Source organism: Bos grunniens, chromosome 17, assembly GCF_055505025.1.
Source record: "Bos grunniens cultivar Pamir isolate PY7600 chromosome 17, Bosgru_T2T1.0, whole genome shotgun sequence".
Classification (NCBI taxonomy): domain Eukaryota; kingdom Metazoa; phylum Chordata; class Mammalia; order Artiodactyla; family Bovidae; genus Bos; species Bos grunniens.
In genome coordinates, this window is record NC_141181.1 from 15,918,022 (window position 1) to 15,936,148 (window position 18,127).

General features: G+C 36.1%; 1 protein-coding gene across 9 annotated transcripts in view; it reads left to right on the forward strand.

Moving 5' to 3' along the window:
• INPP4B (inositol polyphosphate-4-phosphatase type II B) overlaps positions 1-18,127 on the forward strand; it is an 853,196-nt gene that overhangs the window by 676,232 nt on the left and 158,837 nt on the right. The window lies entirely within an intron of this gene.

Sequence of the window (18,127 nt, forward strand, 5' to 3'; positions counted from 1 at the left end):
AAACTTTCTATTCCTTACGGAAAAGGAGACACAGAAACCAAAGTATTGTCACTGTTATTTATAATTTTAATTTACTTTCTCAACCTTCTGTTTTGTTCTTAGCTACTTTAAAATATTGCATTAGTACTGTAGTTTATCCCCACATGTACCAACCAAGTTTACCCTGTTATATCCTCTGGTTATGACCATACTCATGTAAATTTTAAAGAGTGTTATCCAAGTGTGAAGGGTAACTTTCTTTTCCTGTTCAAGTAGTTGCTCTTCCTGAATTAAGAGCTTTTTTTGGGAATTCCTAGTGGTCCAGCCATTAGGACTCTGAGCTTCCACCACGGGGTGGGGGGAGTGGGCACATGTTCAATCCTTGGCCATGAAACAAAGATCTCACAAGGTGCACAGCCAGCCAAAAAAAAAATCCAATTTTGAAAGTTAGGGGGAAATAGTTATTCTTTAGTCATAATTGGTTTAGTAATAGTATTAACTAATCTGAGTGGCAAAACTAAAACCATTTTTAAAAAGCTTTATCATATAACATATTTGTTATTCACTGTCCAGATGTTCAGGAAGAAAGCATTTAAAATAAGTTAGAATTGTATAACTCGTGTACTGTTATATAAATGTACAAACTAGCAATGTGTGTGTATATATATGTGTGTGTGTGTGTGTATGTATATATATATGCGTGTGTGTGTGTATACATATTAATATATATGTCTTTCTCTTTCTACTGGTACAATACTATTAAATCAGCTAGTATTCTTATTAAGATTTTTCCAGTTTTTGTTTTTTATTTTGGTTTTAGTTTTTCGGTGGGTAGGGAATATAGTTCTGTGAGGTTGTATCACAGATGTAAATTGGACTAACCATCACCATAGTCATCATAAATAACTGCCCCATTATCACATAGAGACTCCCTAGTGTTATCCCCAAATAGTCACACTCTTCCCCCAAACCCTTCTGCTGCAGAAAGTGGTTCCGTTGCATTACTGTTGGAACAGGGAGTGGACATCAGAGTTCCAGCTAGGGGCTCCGGGAGGAGGGTCACCTCTTATGTAATGCATGGAGGTTGGATGTCAGTTCAGTGACAGACCCCATGGGGAAGGGGATGCCATCCCTTTACTGAAATGAGAAGAGTGGAATACAGGTCTATGCCTGAGGGCTTTACTGGGCAGGGATATTTCCCACTATCCCCTTAATGCATCATCCTTTGAGTGGAGCGGTACTATTACGTTTGTGATACTCACCCTCAGGCATGTATGGTTAAAAGCTTACTGTTCTCTTGGGCTACCCTTTTATTAGTCCTTTGACTTTTCTTGGGTGCTATTTATTTGACCTTTTGCTTCACTGAGGGCTTCCCTTGTACCCAAAGTGAAATGTTTAGGAGGCAAAGAAGGACAAAAAAACAAAGGTGGAAATAATTATGATGCCATTCCTTAAGTCCTGAGGCTCCTAGCCAATCTGTTTTCTTTTCTCCACCTCTTGGTGTCTTCTGATAAATGAGTTATATATTTTGTACAGAGTAGTTTGTTTTGTTCTGTTTTTGAGGATTAGAGGGAATAGTAAAATAGATTGTGTTTATTCCATCTTGTCTGGAACTAGAAGCCTCTATCTTGAGAATTCACTGTTTTTTGCAATCAAATTTCAAAGGGCATAATACAATTAGAAGATTGAAAATGCCCACAGGGTACATAGAATGTACTTGAGTACATGAAGCACGTGTATGCGAAACATGGAATCTAACCATATAATTTCATAAAATATCACTATATGCTATGGGCAAAGACAAATGTTAAGTTATAAATTTAAACTCTGATATTTTGAGCCTTAAATATCTGCATGAGTATCTGAATTCTCCAGTGTTCTTCACTTCTTTTGGGGATGTTTATGTATATATAAACACATACACACATTCACAAACACAGATACACAGAGCTCTAAGATCAAATTTAAAATAAAAAAGTGAGTCCAATGGTTGTAAATGTTGATTTGTTTTAGGTTTTTCATATGTGCTATTTATCCCATTGCTTTATTGATGACTTTATTGATGAAATGCCATTTGTAAAATTAAAACAATAGCTTAGCCTAGATCTTAAAAATACTCTCTATAGGGTAGTGGAATGGGACAAATACAGCTTGTTGAGGCAATACCCAGATGAGTATAGTATCAGCCTCTTCATCAAGTTGACCAATAACCTGAGCAAACATGTCAAGCCTAAAGTGATATCACACTAATCAAATCATTTTCTGCAGGCCTTTTCAGCAACAAATATTGCATTTTTCAGCCACAAACAGTAATATAGAAATAAATATGACTATATGATATGAGACCTTATTTACATTTGGCCGGACAGAAAATAGCATTAAGTGAAAGAACTTTTTTTCACCTTTTCTGTCTTTTGATAACCCCTCCCCCGCCCAAAAAAAGATAGCTGCATCTTTTAGATGTTTTTAGGAGAGCCACCACAGCCATTGTTACAACTTCCCCTTCATTTATTTTCTTCTCAGCTAAGCCAGTGAAATACAATCGTCCAGGAACAGATGTAATTTATGTGTCTGTTCCTTCGTGATCTATTTTTTGATGAATACATTGACCACATAATGAAAAGCATTTTAACATAAGAAAGCCTTGCTTATAGTATTCATATAATGTAATTCAGATCACATAAAAAGCATTTTCAAGACTACAAGATAATTAATTAGGAAGATTGATTTTTTTTTTTTTGAAAAGCACAAATGTCTCAGTACATTAGTCCCTGTTCAGAAACCATCAAGGAATCCATGCTCATTCACTGAACATTCAAAACCCCCATGATTTCACCCCACTGACTTTCTACATTCATTTCCTCCTTCTCTTGAAGTTGTTTCTTTATGGTACAGAAACTATTTTCTTAATGGATTTCACTTTTCCACCTCTTCCCCTTTCCTTACTCTGTTGCTGTTTACAAAAAATTACTGTTTTTTTATCTCCCCACTGTTTTTCATTTCTCTCTGTAAAAATCATAAACATAATCCTATTTAAAATTCTACACATGGTCCATCCTAAGACTCCTCTTTCTCCATCAGGTCTTCCTGATTTCTCAAGATGATCTGATTCTTTATCCTAACGTTTTATTTTTACTTCACATAAAGTTTCGTAGGTCACAGTTATGGTGTGCTAGGTGTGTTCTAGTCCAGTACTTTTATAACAGTTTGTGATTTCCTTAACTAAGAGATGACGTCTTCTTGAATTTTAGATCTTCTGGAGTGTTCCACAGAGTAGATTGCATAGATCAAACTCAACAAGCATTGCAATTCACCCAAGTCTGATTTAAAGTGCCAAAAACCTCAGTGGGAGATAAAGTTTAACAAATAATCATACTGCAGTAAGGTCAGTATTATATAGAGTGGGGGTGCTCAACCTTGGCTGAAATTAGAATCACCTTTGGAGCTTTAAAATATTCTGTCTGTGCTGGGATATTAACCTAGACATATTAAGTCAGTCCTGGGAATGGAGCCCAGGCATTGTTAAGTTTTAAAAGCTTCCTAGGTGAGACTGATGTTTGTCTAGGATTGAGAACCATTGATGCAGATGTAAGTGAATAATGCTGGGAGAAGACAGAATGGTGTGGAGGCTAGAAACAGGAATAGCGGCACAGGTGAGTTAAATTTGAAAAATGTATCGAACCTCAATTAGTGTCTGTAAGGAGGAAAGAAAATCTGTGCAAAGGAATATTTGTTGCAATACAGAAAAAAAGCCTTACATCTTCTTACATGGAAATTTTTCTTTAAAGAATCCCTCACTCATTAAATTGTTACAAAATGGAACCAAAGATGGGGATAAAGCAGTAAGAATTTTGATCTGGGAAAGCTTGGGCCTGAATAACATGAATGAATAAAACCAAGCATATTATAGAGCTTTTCATGCTTTAGAGATAAGACTTTTTAAGAAACAAAATGCTAATTAGTCATATATTATATTTTGGTGGGTTTGTTTGTTTTTTAAGGTTTTTGTTGTAATAAAATATCATATAAAATTTACATTTAACCATTAAAAAATCTTATTAAAATATAGTGTACTTACAATGTTGTGTAGCTTCAGGTGTACAACAGAGTTATGTACATATAGGTGTGTATAAATTTATAGTCTTTTTGCAAAAATCTTAATTTTGGTCTTTTTAGTAATATATGTATATACATATATGTACACATGTATATGTATTAGATAATATATGTATATGCATGTGTGTGTATACATATATTACCTTAAAAGACCAAAATCGCAATGTTTGTAACCCATGTATTCATTTGTTCATCAAACACTTACATGTTCTTAGATTCCGTGACTTACCTAGATTCTATTTAGAAGCTTATAGATTCCTCTCTCAAAATATGAATCAATTCTTTAGTTCCAGTATTACTTAAAAGAAAGGGAAAATTACCATGACAACACATATTTTGCCTGCTTTGATTGTTTCTAAATTCAGCTGGAACCTCAGATTCAGCCAGAACTTTCACTGAGTAGGACCATGACCTAAAGGCATAGCCCTTTCATTAAGATAAAAAGGCACCTCATGAAAACCAAGAGCCTTTGTAAAGAAGAAGAAAAGCCAATGACAGGCAGTGTTCACTTCTCAAGAATATTAATTCCCTGTGGTCTACCTGTTCATTAAGGACAAACACACAGCTAACTCCCTGCAAGAGATCTTAGTGTCTAATGCCTGCCTTGAGTATCTACCAGGTCTTTCCCTCCACTACCCTCACCCCCTCAATGCGCTCCCTCAGTCTGTTGATAATGTTAATTATCAACATTGACAGGCCCACAGTTTCTAATAGAAGAGAGAAAGAAATTATTAGGAAAAGTCAAAAGGAAAGCAAAGTAAAATTTTACCGATAGAAATGTTATAGCCTGTTTTTGAGCCTATAACCCTTGAGTCTATACCAGAATTTGGAGGAATTTTCTGAAGGAAAGTAAAACAATATGAATAGTTAAACAAACCAGCCTTACCTTTTATGAGATCACTTTTCCTTATTATTGGAAGAGAAATCAGTAGAATTTCCTAGTTCTCTATTATAAATTGGAGGTTTCTTGGGTTAAAAGGAGAAATATCACATTAAGGAAAGAAGTTCTTTGTAGCCTAGAGTGTAAAGAACATCCAGTAAACCAGAAATGGGAGAATTGAACAAAATCATACCACTAGGTTTGAAATGTATTCTTCAGGACAGAATTGCTAACCGCTGCTTAATAGGAGTCAAAACCTAAATTAACATTTTTCATTAGTGGTGTAAAGCTGAGGTATCTAAGCAAAGGAGTCAGGGTTTTTCAGGTCTTCTTTTTATGTACTTTCTCCAGTAACATATGAACAGACTAGGCAGAAGTTACAAGGATACTTATTTTCAAAATCTTTACTTTCATGCTTGAAACAATATTCTTATTTCTTTTTATGAAAGGGAATGACTGATTCAAATGTATTCATTGAAAGCAGAAAGACTGCATTCATGTTTAATTTTGAGAGCCAATTTTCTCCCCTTCTTGGAGCTCTTTCTCTATCTCTACGTTAGTCTCTGGATTTCTTTCAGAAGTTCATCTTGTTACTCTCTGGCTGAGTAGTTTAAAGACTCATCTCATAACTCTGTATAAATCCATATATCATGTCATTATCTTTTAAATGGAAATGTTTTGATATTTTAGTGATATATATTTTTAATATATTGCTTGCTATTGACAATTTTCCAATTTATAAAATATGTTTATTGGCAAATGTAGAAAAGTCAAAAGAAGGAAGTTAAAATCACCATAATCTTTGTCCTCAACAGGATAGTTATTGGGAGCATATTGGTACAGTCTCATCCAATTTATTTTTTTATATGTAATCTATATCTTTGTGTCTTTTCTATTATAAATTGAAAAGTTAAAAATGGCTTAAAATGACTAATTCTTCAAAGTATATTAATTGAGTCTTCTTAATTTAATAATCCTTATGTGTTTTTGGATTTTGGAAGTCATGCCCAATACAATAAAGGTATTCCATTTACTAAGATCAGTCTTACAGGTTACAGCTAAAATTCATCTCCTGTTCACTTTTAAATACATTTTTCCCTTTTGGAAAAAACACTTTATAGCATCAAAAAAATAAATAAAATTTTAAAGTATAATAAAATCATACAGCCCCTATAGAAATAAGAAGTGTGAATAAAAGCCTTATCCATCCTTTTTTTCATTTGAACTCTGTCCAGTACTTGACAATACATCATCTTCAAGGATATAGGAATTTAATTTTTGTGTTATTATAACTTGATTCCTTGGAGGTTTATTTACTTCTTCCAGTGAATCCGTTTCTCCTTGACCACTCTCAGCTTTCAAGGTTGTTCATATTTGACAAATACAACACTAGATCTGCCAAAACTGTGTATTTGGCTTTTCTCAATCAGCGTATGCTTTCCTATATGCAACCCCCTGTACACAACAGATCTTCAAATATACGTGGGTTCTAGGTCTTGCACATCTATAGCGTGAAGTCAGGAAAGAATGAAACAATTAAATAGCCCTGCTGAGGCTTGGCCATATACTACAAACGAAATGATGACTTGCAAAGCACGGGACTAAATGTACTACAAGGGAACAAAGGGCTTTTTGCCATGGTGGCTCAGACGGTAAAGAATCGGCCTGCAACGTGGGAGACCTGGGTTCAGTCCCCAGGTCGGGAACATCCCCTGGAACAAGGCATGGCAACTGACTCCACTGTTCTTGCCTGGAGAATCCCCATGGACAGAGGAACCTGACAGGCTACAGTCCATGAGGTTGCAAAGAGTCGGACACGACTGAGCGACTCAGCACAGCACATATGATCTGAAATGAATTTGTAATGCCCTTTTTCTCCTGCTTCATTCTCTTTTTAATTATACAAAAATAATATTTGCTTGTCACACACAAATTCAGAGAATGAAGAAGGTTTTAAAAAGTTTGCCTTTTCCATTTTCCTTCCCCTGAGTAAACCAATCTGAACAGCTTCATGTATTTTTACCTGTGCATTTTATTCTAGGTAAAAATATCAGAGTTTTCAGTGATCATGATTCTTGATCTACTAATTCAGGTCATGAGAATGTAATGTTCTTGACTTTCCTATAACTCAGGTTAATTTTTCTGGTTTTCATTCTGGGGCAGGGCAGAAGCTTTCATCTCAGATAATTCATAGACTCTGCTCCTTGTGTGGATTTGAATCCTGGCTTGGGCACTTACTGGCACTGTGATATTAGTCAAATTACCTCACCACTCTGTACTATAGTTTCCTCATTTGTAATATATAAATAATACTGCATACCTCATAGGGTTGTTCTAAAGATGTGGTGTCTTCATATACACCAAGCATTTGTAATGATACCTGGCACATAATGAGGGCTTAATAGATATTCGTTATTATTAATATAAAACATGTAAACAAGTATTTCTCTCACTCAAAAATGTCCTGACAACCTTTCATTTCAATACGTGTAGATCTCATTATTTTTTTAAAAGCTAAGTAGGGTTTTGTTGATTAAATGTAGCGTAATTATCTGACCAATATAATATTGGTGGTCATTTAAATTGTTCTGTTTTTTTGTTATAATTCTCTATCTTTGCAAGGTTCACCCTTAATCTTATGTTTCTGAAAGTTTGTTTCTTTTTTTATAAAATTCCTAGAAGTGAAATTTCTTAGTTGTGGTGGTTACGTGTTAGAGATGCTATATAATGCCCTCCAGAAGATGTTATATCACTGTGCATATGATGCTAATTGCCCACATGTTCTTTTAAATTTTTTTATTCAAGTACTGTTGATTTATAGTGTTTTGAATGTAAAACAAAGTGATGCACTTATACAAATATATGTGTGTATACATAAATCCCTGAGAGCTCAGTTGGTAAAGAATCTGCCTGTAATGCAGGAGACCCCAGGTCAATTCCTGGGTCAGGAAGATCCCTTGGAGAAGGGCTAGGCTACCCACTCCAGTATTCTTGAGCTTCCCTTGTGGCTCAACTGGTAAAGAATCTGCCTCCAATATGGGAGACCTGGGTCCTATCACTGGGTTGGGAAGATCCCCTGGGGAAGGGAAATGCTACCCACTCCAGTATTCTGGCCTGGAAAATTCCATGGACTGTATAGTCTTTGGGGTCACAAAGAGTTGGACACGACTTTCACTTCACTTCACTTTACCTCACTTAATGTACACACACACACACATCCTTTTTCAGATTCTTTTCTATTATAGAGTATTACAAGATATTGAATTAGTTCCCTGTGCTATACAGAAGGTCCCTGTGCCCACGTATTCTTAGGCATTGGGCTTCATACACCATCTCTGTGCTAAGCCCAGGCATGGGTCTTCAGATTCAGACTTGTGTTCATAACCATTTAGTAGAGAGCTCCATGTTAATAGTGTCATCCACATACCTCAAAGTCAATGTATTCAGCTATCTCTCATCTTCTTATCCACAAACTTTTCTTAGGGACTGTTTTTCTTAATTAAGACATCACCAGATGTTCAACTTCGAAATGCAAAAATCCTGGACTACTCTTCTTCCTTTGCTTCCACTTCCAAAAAAAATCAGTTTTGTCATTTCTTGTTTCTCAGGAAGTCATTAATTTCCATAATTGCTTGTGGTTTAGGATAGTCCTAATCTGTAGAACCAACATCTTTTAAATATTCTACTGCCGTATCTCTTAGTCACTCTCCATCTTCCAGACTGGCTCTCATCTCACTTGGTATTCTCACCTTGCTTGAAATAATATTTCTAAAAGGGAAATATGATCTTGTGATTTCATTATTTTAAACATTTCAAAGCTGCCTCTTGCCTGGAGAATAAAGCCCAAGGTGCATAATATTTTCACGCGTAATCTGAACCTGGGGCTTCCCTGGTATCTCATTGGAAACAAATCCGACTGCCAATGCAGGAGACGCAAGTTCTGTCCCTGGGTTGGAAAGATCCCCTAGAGGAGGAAATGGCAACCCATTCCAGTATTCTTGTATGGAGAATTCCATGAACAGAGGAGACTGGCGGGCTACAGTCCACGGGGTCTCAAAAGAGTCAGAAATGACTTAATGACTAAACAACAACAATCTGACCCTGACTTCTTTTCCAGCTTCTTTTGCCACTCACACCATCTTCTCCTCCACTCACACCACCCCATGCTGAACCAGATCAAAGTCCTTCTGTTTCAGTTTTGCCTTGACGTCTTCACTTACCTCTTGCAAGGCCGCATCTGTTTTTAACCTCCAGAGTTCCTAATTGCCTCTCTTCCATTCTATGCTGTGTGTGTGCCAGGGAATTGACTATGTCTGCATCCCAAGGAACTGATTGGATAAGTGTTCCTTGAAGCAGTAAGTATATGAGGGTGTAAATGAAAGAAGTGAAAGCTTTGTCATTGGAGTAAAAGGAAGAAAAAATTACTCTGCTCGAAGAGACCGCTGTGTCTGAATTAAGTGTCAGAAACATAGGGGCATTTGTGGTAAATGACTTGTAGGCTTTGAGACAGCCATTTGTCGGCGAACACAATCTTTGTGTTTCCTCGTGCCTGACTAGGAAGGGAAAATATACTTTTATATGTTCTGAAAGAAGAAGCTTTTTTATTTTACAAAAGACATTTTGATTTTTATAAAAATAGCCAACTTAAAATCTGGTTCAATATTGGTCATGCAGTAGTGACTTTAATATTTAAAATTTGGCAACCTTCTTCCAGACACCTACCCAGAAGCTTGGGAAGCCAGGTGTGATCTGTTCAAGCTTCTTAAAGATTAAATCTTTCCTTTAAAGAAAATGACTTTAATTGTAAATGCAAACAAGTTTTCTAAATGATAATAGAATTTTGAGTGATAATAAATTAAGTAAAGAGAACAGTGTCTGAAAATGCTGAAACACATAATCTTAATGGTGTGATCTCAGAAAATCACGAAACAGTTACCCTATAGTTGCTTATATACACTGTAGCTGTGGCTTATTTCTATTGAAATCATTAGATTGTTAGAAACAGTGATCACAACCTTGAGATTTTTGAGGAAAGATAAATATATCATCACTCTTAGGAAGATAATTTGACTTCACAATTAAATATTTTCATTTCACGCAGTTATTAAGATATGACTTTTCATTTTATCTCAGAAGAAAAAATTAATTGGTAGAAATATTAGAACTTAAAAGTTAAATGTGAAATATACAGCAGGCTATAGAAACATCGTTTTCTGGTACTTACAAAACTAAATATGAGAAGAAAATATGGTTTGATGACTTATTTTCTATGAATCAGGAGTTGCATTTCTTCTTCACCATAAACTAAAAAAATGTTTAAAATCATGACATAGTTATGTTATTTTAACTAGTATGCATTTAGTCTGAGGAAAAATATAGAGACTCAGATTAAATCCTGAGTAATTTCCAACATGTTCTTTAAAGCTCTCTGTGTCTGTATGTTAGTCGTTCAGTTGTGTCTGACTCTTTGCGATCCCATGGACTGTAGCCTGCCAGGCTTCTCTGTTCATAGGATTCTCCAGGCAAGAATACTGGAGTGGATTGTCAATTCCTTCTCCAGGGAATCTTCCTGACCCAGGGATTGAACCCAGATCTCCCACATTACAGGCAGATTCTTTACCATCTGAGCCACCAAGGAAGCCCTAAAAGCTCTCTATTAGCTTAGATATTTATATCCATAATCCCAAAGTCAGAAAACAGAAAAGAAAGTCATCTACAAATTGTTGTTGTTCAATCACTAAGTTGTGTCTGATTCTTTGCAGCTGCATGAACTGCAACACAGCAGGCTTCCCTGTCCTTCACTATTTACCTGAGTTTGCTCAAACTCATGTCCATTGAGTCAGTGATACCATCCAACCATCTTATCCTCTGCCGCCGCCTTCTCTGAATTTAATCTTTCCCAGTATCAGGGTCTTTTCCAAGAAGTCAGTTTTTCACATCAGTGGCCAAAGTATTGGAGTTTCAGCTTCACCACCAGTCCTTCTAATGAATATTCAGGGTTGATTTTCTTTAGGATTGACTGGTTTGATCTCTTTGCAGTCCAAGGGTCTATCAAGAGTCATCTCCAGCACCACGTTTGGAAAGTATCAATTCTTCAGCACTCAGCCTTCTTTATGGTCCACCTCTCATATCCATACATGACTACTGGAAAAACCATAACTTTGACTAGACAGACCTTTGTCAGCAAAGTGATGTCTCTGGTTTTTAGTACACTGTCTAGGTTTGTCATAGCTTTTCTTCCAAGGAGCAAGAATCTTTTAATTTTGTGGCTGCAGTCATAAATCACCAGAAAACTTAAAAATACTCTATTTTCTGGAACCTTAGAAACTAATTCTAGAGCACCTCATTCTTTGCAAGTACTGTCATTAGTGAAATTACTGACTTTACAAAGGGCTTCCCTGGTGGCTCAGTGGTAAAGAACCCACCTGCCAATGCATGAGACATAAGAGATATGAATTTGATCTCTGGGTCGGGATGACTCCCTAGTGGAGGTCATAGAAGTCCACACCAGTGTTCTTGCCTGGAGAATCCCATGGACAGAGAAGCCTGGCAGGGTACAGTCCACAGGGTCACAAAGAGTTGGACACGACACCATGCACACACTAACTTTAAAAAATGTACACATGGGATCTGTGTCATGGAAAAATCACACAGTTGGCTTGTGTGACGAGAAAAATTGTGTCACTGCATAATCTTTATTAGATGAGACCTTGCCTGAACTATTCCAATGTCTTCTTCCCTGTCAGGAGGCTTGTGTAAGTGAGTAGTTATTGCAGTGTTTCTGTTGGAGAAAGATGGCTTGGTTAGGATGGTTTACGCACAGGTGGAGAGAAGGGGATCAGTTGCAGAGATATTTTAAAAGACTCGGCAATTGTTTGGACTTTATGTGTCTGTTTGGTGGTGCCATTCACTGCACTTTGGCTTAGGAACTCCAGCAACACAGAGCCGCGGAAAGAAAGACACAGAGACAGAGAAGAGCAGATAGAGAGAAAGAAGGGGTAAAGGATGAGAGCCAGATTGGAAGAACACTTGTTCGCTGTGTCAAGTCATGACAGCTCATCATATAGGCTAAGAGGATGGTAAGTTTGGTCTGGAGAGGAACATGATCAGATGTGCAGTTTGAGTTACTATATGGAGAGAACTAACAGGAGCAAACAGGCTATTACAGTAGTACTGATGGGAGGAAATGGGTGAGTACGGAGTTGAAGATTTAAGGACATTTTTATAGGATTTAAGTCCAAGTGAATGAGGAATTGCGGTAACTCGGCAGGGTTGAAGGGCTCTTAGATTTCTGGTTAATTTCACTGGGTGAATGGCCAGGTCACTCGGAAAGGGAATAGAAATTTCACCCTTTGTTTCCAGCGGTTGCTTAATAAGATCAGTCGTCTATATTCAATATGAAAGGAAGTTGGGGGAAATAAAATTACTGAGTCTGTCTTTTTTGCAATAAAGTATCTTTTAGGACTTAGAACTTACAAGGAATCTCAGAGATTACAAATTCTCCTATTTATTTTATCAGTGAGAATAATGATTTTCAAAGACTGAACTGCTCATGCAGCTAATGATGTAGCTGGAAAATCAGACTTCTGTGGCTACTCTCAGGTTCTGTATGCATTCATCCTCATGCTATCAGTAGATTTTCAGCATGAAATGTATATGTTCTTAATAAATGAATAATGTTAGTTTACAGATGACCTTTCTAGGAATTGAATAGGAATTTTTAAAACTTTGATCTATTCAACTCTTTCTGGGCTGTTATGAGAACAATATAATGTTCAAAGTAAATTACATTATCTATACTATACAAAAGGATGCCTGACTTGATACAGTAGTTTTGCATGCAGATCAGTTCTTATTTTAATTTGCTCCTATATAGTAGGCAATAAAAATATTTCTAGGACTCTAGCTTCACTGAGGGGCTTCCCAGGTGGTACTACTGGTAAAGAATCTGCCTGCCAATGCAGAAGACACAAGATATGCACATTTGATCCCTGGGTTGGGAAGATCTCCTGGGGAAGGAAATGGCAACCCTCTCAGTATTCTTTCCTGGAAAATTCCATGGGCAGAGGAGCCTGGTGGACTACAATCCATGGGGCTGCAAAGAGTCAGACAGGACTGAGCGCATACACACCCACACCCACACACACACCCACACCCACACACACACCCACACCCACACACACGACCTCACCGGTTCTCTGTTTGCAACCTTCCAAAATACACCTCAGGAAAACCACTTATTTAGGAATATACATATAATAAAAATAATTTTTAAAAAGGCAAATATTTCAGGTGTCCATAGAGTCCATTCATAATAGTAAAATATTAGAAACATCTTGAAAGAATATATTTATACAAGCTATTCTGCATCACTAAAGTGGAACACTGTATAGTCATTTCAATTAGTATGTGGATTATTAGGTATCTAGAGATGCGATTCATGGGGTCGCAAAAAGTCGGACACGACTGAGCGACTGAACTGAACTGAACTGAACTGAGAGATGTATATAAAATGTATTCGCAAGAAAACATGAAATCGTGTATACACAGAGGAGATGCATCAGTGAATGTTTTGGAAAGGATAACAAATTTACTTAAGAGAGTCCTATTTCCTTTAGGACTTTCTCTTTGTTTTCCATCTTTCCTTTTCTTTCTTTCTTTCTTTTTTTCTGTATTTAGTTATGGAATAAGAGAAATGTCTTTCTAAAACCCTTTGCCCCTAACACTTTCAGCAAATATGGAAAAACTAGGTATCATTAAAAAAATCTCCAAAAACAAAATACCTAGAAAATTTGCAATGTGACATTCTTTTTCATTGCTCCTTTTTTAAAATTTATTTTTTAATTTGAGTATAATTGCTTTACAATGTTGTGTTAGTTTCTGCTGTATAAGAATGTGAATCAGTTATAAGTATAGATATATCCCCTCCCTCTCGTTGCTCTTAAACAAAGTTCTGACCTCTTAGAAATGTAAAGAGCTATAGTACTGAGTAGTCAGTAAACAAACCCTGAAACTGTGGTTACCTGGGCAATTTTTGTACACGTTTAGAATGTAGAGACTTAGATTTTCAAGGACTTATGGGAAGCAGCTATTTATCCCCTTTCTCTTCTACTCTGCTACCAGCCCTGTCTGTAGCATTTAGGGGACAGGCATCTTCATACTCATCCAATGATTATCTTGCTGAACAACTCTAACCTTTTGCTTTTCTCTGAGCATTGACCGAGTAGCAGTCATTAAGTATTTGTCGAAAACAATTTATGGTGAAATGATTTTTGAATTCTTTCTTATGTCTAATTTGTGTTATAACATAGAATTATACATCTTTTTAAATGAGCTTTGTTTTAATTAGAAGGTGAGAACTTTCCAATTATATTTTGTTTCAATATATGCTGTACCTACCAACATGTTTCTAAGAGATATTTTCTGTGTTAGCTAAGGGATTGTAATTTTTTCTAATTTAAAATGGATCAATACCATGTTCATGAAAACAATTATCTGAAGAACAAATATTATTCCATTATATAGATTTAGGAATTGAAACCTCAGTAGGTTAAGTAACTTAGTCTAGCACATACACAAGTATTGTGTAGATGGTAGAACCAGGATTAAAATGCAGGTTGTTATTATTATACAGTTTGAACTCTTAATGATGTTTTATGAACATTTGTTACCTTATGAACATGGTATTGGAGAAGGGTAGCAAAACATCATTAACAGTTCAAACTGTATTTGAATCCTGTGTTCAAACCTGCATTTGAATCCTTATTCTAACATGTATAGTAGTTGTATGTTCTAGACCAAGTTACTTAACCTACTGAGGCTTCAATTCCTAAATCTATATAGTGGAATAATATTTGTTCTTCAGAAAGTTGTTGCCATGATTAAAATAATCCCTGAAAGGAAATTAGCATAATTCTAGCCCTATATTATAGACCCAATAATTATTAGCTATTAAAATGAGAGAGAGAGAGACTTGGATTTTTAGTATAAATTCTACAGTATAAATTATTGGCTTTTTTAGAGCTCCTCCATAAAAATATCAGACTTAACAGGGAAAAAAATGAAATGGATCCTAAATATACCTTCTGTTTTCCTGTACTTTTATCCCAGAATCATAATTACCAGCATTATAACATCATATTCTGGGAACATTTGAGTTTTTCCCCTAGCTTAGTTGAGGTATAATTGACAAATAAAATTTTTATATATTCAAGGTGTATAACTTGATGTTTTGATATATGTAAATATTGTGAAATAATCACTGCAATCAAGCTAATTAGCCTTTCCATCATTCCACATAGTTAGCATTTTCTTTTTTCTTTTTTTTTGTGTGGTGAGAACACTTAAAATTTACCCTTTTAGCAAGTTTCAAGAACACAGCACAGCATCATTAACTAATCACCAGGCTGTACCTTAGGTCTTGGGAACTTAAACATTTTTCATAAATGAAACTCCATACCCCTTGACCGGTATCTGACCAGTATCTCCCCATTTCCTTCCTCAGACCCTGGGAACCAGCACTCTACTCTCTATTCCTGTACTATAATTTGCATACCATGCAATTGACCTATTTTAAATACACAGTTCAGGGACTTTTAGTAAATTTGTACAACTGTGTGATCCTTATCACAATCCAATCTTAGGGCATTTCCATATGCCTAAAAATATCCCTCAGGCCCATTTGCGGTCAGGGGAACATTTGCCTCTAAATATATTTAAGAATGGTTTCTATTCTTTTTTCTTTTTTAATTAATTCATTTCTTTTAATTGGAGGCTAATTACTTTACAATTTTGTAGTGGTTTTTGCCATACATTGACATGAATCAGCCATGAGTGTACATGTGTCCCCCATCCTGAACCCCCCTCCCACCTCCTTCCCCATCCCATCCCTCAGGGTTGTCCCAGTGCACCAGCTTTGAGTGCCCTGTTTTATGCATCGAACTTGGACTGGTGATCTATTTCACATACGGTAATATGCATGTTTCAATGCTACTCTCTCAAATCATCCTGCCTTCTCCCTCTCCCACAGAGTTCAAAAGTCTGTTCTTTATATCTGTGTCTCTTTTGCTGTCATCATTACCATCTTTCTAAATTCCATATATATGCGTTAGTATACTGTATTGGTGTTTTTCTTTCTGACTTACTTCACTCTGTATAATCGGCTCCAATTTCACCCACCTTATTAGAACTGATTCAAATGTGTTCTTTTTAATGGCTGAGTAATATTCCATTGTATATATGTACCACACTTTCTTATTCATTCATCTGCTGATGGACATCTAGGTTGCTTCCATGTCCTGGCTATTATAAACAGTGCTGAGATGAACACTGGGGTAAACGTGTCTCTTTCAATCCTGGTTTCCTTGGTGTGTATGCCCAGCAGTGGGATTGCTAGGTCATATGGCAGTTCTGTTTCCAGCTTTTTAAGGAATCTCCACACTGTTCTCCATAGTGGCTGTACTAGTTTTCATTCCCACCAACAGTGTAAGAGGGTTCCCTGTCCTCCTCACCTTCTCCAGTATTTATTGTTTGTAGGCTTTTTAATAACAGCCAGTCTGACTGGCATGAGATGGTACCTCATGATGTTTTTGATTTGCATTTCTGTGATAATGAGTGATGTTGAGCATCTTTTCATGTGTTTGTTAGCCCTCTGTATGTCTTCTTTGGAGAAATGTCTGTTTAGTTCTTTAGCCCATTTTTTGATTGGGTCGTTTATTTTTCTGGTATTGAGCTGCATGTGCTGCTTGTATATTTTTGAGATTAATTCTTTGTAAGTTGCTTCATTTGCTATTATTTTCTCTCATTCTGAAGGCTGTCTTTTCATGTTGTTTATAGTTTCCTTCGTTGTGCAAAAGCTTTTAAGTTTAATTAGGTCCTATTTTTTTATTTTTGCTCTTATTTCCAATATTCTGGGAGGTGGGTCATAGAGGATCCTGCTGTGATTTATGTCGGAGAGTGTTTTGCCTATGTTTTCCGCTAGGAGTTTTATAGTTTCTGGTCTTACATTTAGATCTTTAATCCATTTTGAGTTTATTTTTGTGTATGGTGTTAGAAAGTGTTCTAGTTTCATTCTTTTACAAGTGGCTGACCAGTTTTCCCAGCACCACTTGTTAAAGAGATTGTCTTTTCTCCATTGTATACTCTTGCCTCCTTTGTGAAAGATAAGGTGTCCATAGGTGCATAAATTTATCTCTTGGCTTTCTATTTTGTTCCATTGATCTATATTTCTGTCTTTGTGCCAGTACCATACTGTCTTGATGACTGTGGCTTTGTAGTATAGTCTGAAGTCAGGCAGGTTGGTTCCTCCAGTTCCATTTTTCTTTCTCAAGATTGCTTTGGCTATTCGAGATTTTTTTGTATTGCCATACAAATTGTGAAATTATTTGTTCTAGTTCTGTGAAAAATACCATTAGTAGCTTGTAGGGAATACATTGAATCTATAGGTTGCTTTGGATAGTATACTCATTTTCACTATATTGATTCTTCTGATCCATGAACATGGTATATTTCTCCATCTATTTGTGTCATCTTTGATTTCTTTCATCATTAATAGTTTTCTATATATAGGTCTTTTGTTTCTTTAGGTAGATTTATTGCTAAGTATTTTATTTTTTTCATTGCAATGAAATTGTTTCCTTAATTTCTCTTTCTGTTTTCTCATTGTTAGTGTATAGGAATGAAAGGGATTTCTGTGTGTTAATATTATATCCCACAACTTTACTATACTCACTGATTAGCTCTAGTAGTTTTCTGGTGGTGTCTTTTGGGTTTTCTATGTAGAGGATCATGTCATCTGCAAACAGTGAGAGTTTTACTTCTTCTTTTCCAATCTGGATTCCTTTTCCTTCTTTGATTGCTGTGGCTAAAACTTCCAAAACTATGTTGAATAGTAGTGGTGAGAGTGGGCACCCTTGTCTTGTTCCTCACTTAGGGGAAATGCTTTCAATTTTTCATCATTGAGAATAATGTTTGCTGTGCGTTTATCATATATGGCTTTTATTATGTTGAGGTATGTTCCTTCTATGCCTGCTTTCTGGAGGGTTTTTATCATAAATGGATGTTAAATTTTGTCAAAGGCTTTCTCTGAATTTTTTGAGATAGCCATATGGTTTTTATCTTTCAATTTGTTAATGTGGTGTATCACACTGATTG